Genomic DNA, 8,931 nt, shown 5'->3' with positions numbered 1-8,931 from the left:
TTAATATTCTCTCACAGACGTTTGTTTTGCATCAGATGGGAGAAAGATAAAGTCTCTGTATAATTGTTCCAAAGTTAGGACTGAAGGTCCTTCAGAGGACAAAACATTTATTTATTTATTTATTTATTTATTTATTTATTTATTTATGTATTTTATATCTCAAATGACTGCTGCTTGTAAATACTTCACATGATTAGGCAATGCCTCTCCTCTCCCCTTTTCTTCCCTCTGCTTTTAAGACCTTGTGGGGCTTTTAGGTCCCCTTGTTCAAAATCATTTAATCATTAATAAGAAAATACACAAAACCTGTGATAGGGAAGAGGGCCATGTGAATATGATGTCCATTTTTCTTACAGAAAGGCTGTGCTAAGCACTTTTAGAGGTGACTGTTAATAACGTGACGTTTAAAGGGGGTTTTTGGTAGTTCTAAACTGAGGCATGCAGGTCCTGTCGACCTCTGAAAAAGCTTTAGGTTGTATTCTTACTTTGTCTGTTCAAGCCTTTCAAAGTACAAAATAGATTAAAATTTAGAGTCAAAGATTTAAATTTATTTATTTATTAAACCACTGAGAAAATATTCACATCTCAGTACAGTCATAGATGCCCAGGCATGTTATTTATTGCTTGTGTTGAAATCCATTACTGGTGATTGCTGTTTCTTGACTGACAGGCCTCTTGCTACACTTTTAAAGAGTAACTGAAATATTTGCAAGTGCCCAACATTGAGATAAAGCTACTCTTGATAAAATAAAAGGTGGCTCTTCTGAGAGAAAACAAAATGAATCAGTCATCATTTGAATGGTTTAATTGTTATAGGGCTACACAGAGCTGCTGTTGAGACTAACTAAGCTAGCAGACCACTAAACAGACAGCGGTCAGGCAGCATGGCCCTTAGAGAAAAGACAGGATCATATTTAATCTCTCCAGGCAAACAGCATAGGTTGTCCATAATGAAACACTTTTTAGAAGAGGAAAGACAGGCACGGTTTACCTTTTTGTACAGTCCTGGAATCAACGTTCCTCAGAATCTTTTATTCCACACTGTCCTATGAGAAATAATGTAAGCCTGGACTTTATTTCTGCCACCATACAGTATATTTATATTCAGTTCTCAAATAGCCTTCAGTATGTCATCACCAAAGCTTTTTCTTCTTTTTTCTTTTTTTTCCCCCGCTAAGAATCGTTCCTTTCCACTATAATTTCTGTGGAAACATTTTGTGAACAAATGCTGTAATAGAAATATTTCTAACATCAAAAGGGATTCAATTTTCTTTTCAATCATGAAACGGTATGAATGGCTCCCTGTCCTTTGAGACTAACAATGCACAGTTATTACTACAAGCCAAGGAATGGTTAGCCTTCACTTGCACATTTAAAAATCTGTCAAAAAATTTGTTACATCTAACATTTGTAAAAGGCAAACAGGGGGCCCAAACAGGTTGGTCTCTAATTTTTCTGTCAGTGAAACATCATTTTTGAAGTAAATATTCACTGCAATAGCTGCAACACCGTATTTTTCTAATACCGGTTGTTATTCCATTTAATATGCAAAGTGTTGTGTTGTTAAGATTTCAAAAATTCACCCATGACAACTGGTGTGGATTCACAGAGGGGGGTGAGTTTCAGTACATGAAGAAGCTGATCTGTTTGAAGTTCTTTGCAGTGTCTGAATGGGATTTCCAACACAGTATCTCCTAATGCCAAAAATTGGACATATGGATTGCAGTTTTTAATTTAAAATATCTGTGAAGTTAAGGCCTAGACACAGTGTTTTACAAATGAACTAACACGCAATGACACAGTGTTAGACAAAAATTAAAAATGCCTATCAATAGTGCTCAGTACGTTCTGTCACTGGCCTTGAAATATAGACAGTCTGTCTACTTTGTGCTGCTTTAAAGAGGCAGTAGATGGTGTCTTGTTTAGGTTTTTTGTTGTCGACAGGACCTCCAAGGAGTATGTATGGAGAGATTCCCCATGATCTCGCTGCTTCCTTGGATTTTTCATTAAATATGTAGGAATCTGACCTTCAGTTTTGACACAACCCGTAATCATTTCGTCTTCAAATGAAAAAGAATGTCTGCTAGCAATTACAGAGCAACTATCAGTTACACATTCTCTTTCATCCATGCAGTCATGCATTTGATGAGCTACAGAATCTACTCATTAAAATAAACTGATACGGTGAAGATGTTCAGTAAGCACTCCCTAAATACTGGTGTTTCTTTTTTCTTTAGGATGGTCTTTAGTACAGTTTCAGCTGCAATTTGCAGTCAGTGTTTCAGTCAAAAGAGGAGCCCTCTCACTTTGAAGTACACGAAAAGCTAAGGGGGTTTGAGTGTACAGTAATCACTTGAATCACTGTAGTCACAAGGTTACGGCCTTACAATATTTTGCATTACTTGCATGCTCTCTCTCTCTCTCTCTCTCTCTCTCTCTCTCTCTCTCTCACTCACTTTCCCCCAGATGCATATTGTCTGCTGTACACTACACTACAAACATACAACCTAAAAAATCCTTACGAAAATTCTAAATTATTCTGTAACTGGAATTACAATGCATATCACATCAATATTGCATTTCCTCCCTTCCTTCTATCAGAGAGGGGAGGACTCTTTTTGTGAGCAGAGTCAAATATAAAGCTATGAACTGGAATCAAGCTCCACAACTCTCTTTTAAGTAAGGAGTGTGTGCTAACCTCCCTTTCCCGAACCTAAAAAAATAAACAACAATTAATGATAAAAAAATGTACTCTGAATTAAAAATGTTTCACGGATAAGATCTGAAATGGTTAAAAGCCTTTGTTCATTTGTTTATTTAGTTTGGCTCCCAGATATGGCATAGTTGTTAATGACATCTGTTTTCCCTAACAAGTAACTGCCTCTGTATTCACAACAAGAAAAAAGTGACATTCATAGTGTTGACCAGAACCAGACACCAAAAAGGACAATGTCAGCACTTCAGAGTATGTGGGAATGTCAGCATAAAGGTCATTAAATCATTCTTCAAAAATATGTATCGCTGGTTATCACAGAAAATACAAGAGACAATTGCAAAATTTCAGAGTGTTGTTTGGTTATGTATCATCTTATCCACTTGAATTTTAAGTGTTTAAGTGGCCTCATTTCTGAATAACTCAACTTGAGTTTCCCTAATGCATTCAAATCAGAATGCTTAATCACAACCTGACATCTTATTTCCTCTCTCCCACAAGGCACTGCTGTCCAAGTCAAATGTCAACTTTACATAGATGCTCATAGACACTCATTACCACTGCTTATTCAGCATGGTCAGATATACAGTGGTAAGTTCAGGAATATTAAATTAAATGATCAAATTCGTGAAAATAAGAACATTTATAGGTAAATGACAGGTTTATTTAGTTAATGGGCTAAATAGTTTTAAAATGAGAACAGGTGCACTCTGCAGAAAACAAGTCTGTTTGTGAGGGTACAGAGACTTTTTTGAGAGAAAGGAGGAATCTTTTTTCTTCTGAGGAAAATTATTTTCTCAAGCATAAAACCATCACATGGAATCAAGATCCATTATACACTGGTAAACTGTGGATATCAAAGATTCTGAAATGAAAATTTAAGACTTTATCAGGTAATAATGAAAGTTACAGAGCAAGCCACAATTTTGATTTCAAAGAGTGAGTTTGCAGAAAAGACGTTTAAGTCAAAATCACACAACTTAGCTGCTTTGTCATTATATTGCTTTATGCTCCATGATCTTGGAACCTTGGAATATTGTTTTCTGTGGTGTAAAAGCTTCTTAAAGGTTGTGGATGACAGTAAAGAAGCTTTTGAAGCTTCCTTTGAAGACTAACATGTCTTCACAAAAAAACTTGTCAGAGCCCAGACAGACCCCAGTCCATGTTGAATCATATTATACTGTGCTTTCAGGAGGCAGTAAATGTTCAATGTTATTTTTCCGTAATGTTGCTCTTGTTGTCTTGTGCTTTGGGATGTGATTCACATTGAGACATTATTGTACTTGTCATGTTCTATCAGAGGGCATTGATGCATATGATGTATGGCAGAACAGTGAACACGTCGCAGAGATGGTAACTGGAGGGGTATCAGAGAGAGGGAGAAAGAGAGCGAGAGAGTGAGAGAGGGAGAGAAAGAGACAGAGAGAGAGAGAGAGAGGGAGGGATAGAGAGAGAGAGAGAGAGAGAGAGAGAGAGAGAGAGAAAGAGAGAGAGAGAGAGAGAGAACGTGAGCGTGTTCGAGGAAAACATACATATACACATAAACATTACTTAACTAGAACCTTAAATCTAATAGTAATAGTAACTTAATAGCAAAAACTAGACATTCTGTATAAAATCAACTATAGCTCTTAATCTGACCTTGAATACTGTCAATAAGGAAAGTAACAATTTATGTCATAAAAACAAATTAATTACCCATAACCAAGGTGGACATACAACAATGTCAGAACACTGAGACTAATAATGGCTGAGACTAATAAGTTCAAAATATGCTTTAAACTTTTATTCTTTTAAGACATACTTTATATCTTAGATGAGATGTCTATTATATTTCATGAGTACATCACTGAACTATACAATAGGCAGCAATAGGTGGAGGCGCATACACAAAATTGTAACAATGAAATTTCACTGATTTGAAAACCTTTTTTTGGCCAAAATGTTAGCCACAGCACTGCCCTGTTACAAACTCTTTATGGCCTCTCTCTCTTTAACATAGTCTTTGAACCGTTAACATGATGTCTGCTGTTATACTGGGGTGTAATCCCATGATAGACTGCTTCGCTTCCCCAGTGCTTCTCCTGAGCTCCCAGTTAGGATACCAGCTCTGACTCCAGTCTCTGAGTCCTCTCTGCTTCCCATGTACTGTGCATGGTGAGATTCACTTGTTATGACACATATAGATGACCTGTGTCACACACACTTCTTACCATCTTTCTCAAGAATAACCAGATTTCCTAACTCCAAAACAAATGCCAGCTTGTTCTTGCTGCTTCCATCTTGACAAAGAGAATGTACTATGTAGAAAAGGCCTACAAAGAAGACTACATCAACAATATATTGCCAAGGCTCAGCTTGCAGTTTATTTTGAACTGTTTGGATGCGCCATTCATGCAAGTCACATTAACAGTAAAACCTGACCAGCTGCTCCGCCTCCTCCTCTCAATGCTTGGCCACAATATCTTTGTACACAGTCGAAAGTTTGCTTTAGTAATACCCTCTTGCCCAGTACCTCTGTGAACTAACATCTGTGAGTTCATTTCAAAGTTTTTGCTGAGCTGCTTGTGGCACTATAATGTGGTTACCTCTTAAAATAAGATAATAAAGACAGGAGCACTTACTCCTTTATGGTATGACCTCCATGCTGTATGAACTCCATTCACTTCACAGAACACATTTTCTCATTGTGACTGAAAAAGCATTGAGAGCTGATTTTGGTAGAGGGACTGTATGCTTCTCAAGTACACACACACTTTACTGAATAAAGAAGATAAGAAGCGAATGTCTAATTATCAACCGACGTGTTGAATTGGTTAGGTTCAGCAAATGTAGCTTGTAGTGTATCCAAAATGTGTAGAGCTGTAACCTCTGTGCCCATCTATCGATTCTGATGGATGCCTTACATTTCAGGTGAATAGTCTCTAATGTCTTGTGATAGGTGATCATCAAGGATTCTTTCCCATAGAGAAAAACGTGAAAATCCTCACATGCCCAAATGTTCTCCCAATGTGAGTGGTTTCTCTGAGTCATAAGAAAACAGTCTCTTGGTCTTTGCTGAACAGCACATTCCCTTTGGAATGAGTGAATGCCTGTGGAACTGTGAGCTTAGTCACAGGATAACTATTTTTCATTATGGACATTTGGCATCTTACTGAGCACCCAGCAGAACCAACAAAAATTTGTCATTATCTACAATAATTTGCACTTTATGTTTCACAGGACTTTTTGTCACTTGTTTTAACTTGAAATTTCTTCTGCACATGGCTGCAAACTGTATGTCCATCCAGAATTAGAAGCTCAACCACAGAGGTAATATGAGGTTGTGGGATTTGTTTTATCTCTTGTATTACTAACTCTGTCACACCATAGACTATGCATCACACATACTCTTGTACAAATCAGTTGTCTGTAGCATGTATAATATGTTCCTTAAGAATCTACTTACCTTCACATATCTATGTATTTGACCAATACAACAAGAGGAGAAATTATGATGTAAAGTACGGTTAGTGTAGCACCACATTAGTAAATTTGTGGAAACATGGGCTGTTACATACAGAATGAAACCTTCTGCAATTCTATAGAGTATGCATTTAATATGAAAATTATGCAAAATTATGCAAAACAAGATTTTTAAAAATCTAAACTTTATTTTATTCACTTGTCTATTAAATGGTAGTTTAAAACTAAAATTGTTTGCCCCCTTTCTTGCTGTTTGCAGCTGTCAGTCATTCAGTGTTGGATTTCTGCATTACTTGGCTTTTTAATCAGAGATGAAACCATTGGATGCTGTGATAACTATAATGATACGATAGTATTTATTGCTATTCAGATTGTCAATACTAAGTTGTCTTAAAAGCTTTTGTGCTATATGTTGCAATGTGCATGCTCTTGAATGCTTTCTCTTGCCCTAACCTCTTTGTGTGCATTGTCCTTTGAAATGAGTTGTGACAGCGGTTTGACTACACCCAGCCCTCAAACTCAGAAACACAGCAATTCCATTTCACACTTGCCAGAGTGACAGAAAAACATTTTTTTTTTACTTAATTGTGAACTCAGCCAATCAGTCTATGTTTCTAGAGATTTCCTCACAGAAGCAAATAAATAACAGTTCTCCACAAAATGGAGTGAAATAAAACATGAACCCTCCCCAAATTTGTTTATTTATAACAGCCACACTATAAAACAAACCAAGACGTCTGAAGTGAGAAAACCACGAGGGCTGGACGTGAAAAAAAAAAAATTACAAATTAAACTTTGAATCATTCAATTGTCTTGAACATATTGACCGTTGATTTTGTTGTTGTTGAGAGAAAAGTTTGCAATTTGTTTTATCCACAGAGAGACTCCATGCTTACAAATAGCCTGACCTTTAGTCAAAGTGCTGACAACAGTCCCTGATCAAATTATTATCAGCAGGCATGCAGGACCCCTTGCTGGGAAGGTGACGATACAAGAGTAGCACAAATGTAATTCTGCTTGCTTGACAGTAGTGGACGTGTGTGTGTGTGTGTGTGTGTGCGTGTGTCTGTGTGTGTGTGTGTGTGTGTGTGTATATTTCTGGGTAGAGGGAGTGGACCATTTCTTTCAAATCCCCAGAGATATTAAAGTGAGGTGGAAGTCTTGTGTTCCTAAGAGGAGAAAAGACTTCGGTTTGCTCAGAGGGGACAGTGGTAAATGGAGAGGACCTGCTGTGGTGGTTTGTTAATGGGAAGTTACTGTGAGGACAAGACTGCTCGGGCAAGCACGGTACACACACACACGCGCGTGCATGCAGCACACACAATCACACACACATTTGAAGAAGTAGAAAAGCAAAGACAGATGGGTTTACTTGAAGAGAGATTGTGGTCTAAAGGAGAACAAAGAATGTTCTTTTTTTGCCTACTAACCTTTTGTGCCTAACAGCCTGGAAATAAAATGCATTAAAGTGCTTTTTAAAGCTTTTTTGTTTGTTTAGCTTGGACATTCCAGCTTGATTAAAAAAATATTGTATATTTGGTTCTATGCACAATTCATTTAGAACATGCACACACACACACACACACACACAAAGTATCTGATATGGATAAGCATCCTACTATTTGTAGCATCTATTTAAAAAAAAACATCAAATGTACACTGGAAAATAATTTATTTGGAAAAACATGTAAAATGTGTTTTGCCAGCATGAATTATCCCCCCCAATTCAACTAACTTTGTATTTTTTAAATCTACACTATTTGTTCAAGTAAATGATATGTAATGTTTTCACATCCAATCAACCCAACCTGTTGTATAACCCAATCAACCATGTATAACATAATTTATGCATCATAGAAATTCTGCTTGCTTCTTTTGCATGTCTCCAGTATGATTTTTGCAGCAGGACTTGACAAGCTAGACTGTGGAGGACTGTTCCCAGAAATCAGTGAGAAGTCGTTATGTCGGGAAAACCGCTTTGAATCTTCTTTAAAATTAGTAAATTCTTGAACTGATGATAAAATGGGGAAAAAAACTTGACAATTGTTTCCCTTCAAAATCCAAACATGCACTTTTCCATGCAGTTCCCATACGCACAGTAGACGGTTTGTAGGGGGGTGAGGGGGGATGCCATCCCCCTTGTTAGCAAAATGACCAAAATGCATCCCCCTTGTTAACCTGCCATCTCCCTATATACTGTATAAAGTAGTGTCAGTGACCATTGGGCCATCCCCCCTGTTAAAAAATAACAAATCACCTGCTGCCTACACAAAGCATAACATAAAGCGAACTATTCGTATTCTGAATAGGATAATGATAGTATCATGATAAAGAAACTCTTCTCATAGGCAGAGAGCAGTTCTCTTGACAGAATGAAAGGAAAACTTCAAGTACAGAAAAGTTCTTTGGCTACTTACAACTTACACAGACACACGGAAGAAAAATTAAATATATTTTAACATATATATTTTATTATGATTTACAAACATAGTTTGTTCACATGCTTGTGTAATATTTAGTCCAAACAGATCCCATTAACTATCTCCAATTCTTTGTAGTTACGTGGTCTCATGAAGTGGATGTTGAATGTTGAAGTGGGGAGAGACGTTAACATTGAATAGTACTCATCTTTCTGGTCAAATGTCATGGTTGTTATTCCTTATCCTGTCCAGTGGAGGCTGCTGCTGCTTCTTTCTCACTTTTCAAATGATCAAATAAAATTTTAAATGCAGCCACTTCAGGGATATGACTTT

The sequence above is a fragment of the Chanos chanos genome, chromosome 1 (assembly GCF_902362185.1).
Source record: "Chanos chanos chromosome 1, fChaCha1.1, whole genome shotgun sequence".
NCBI classification, from domain to species: domain Eukaryota; kingdom Metazoa; phylum Chordata; class Actinopteri; order Gonorynchiformes; family Chanidae; genus Chanos; species Chanos chanos.
Note: the sequence above shows the minus strand (reverse complement) of the source record.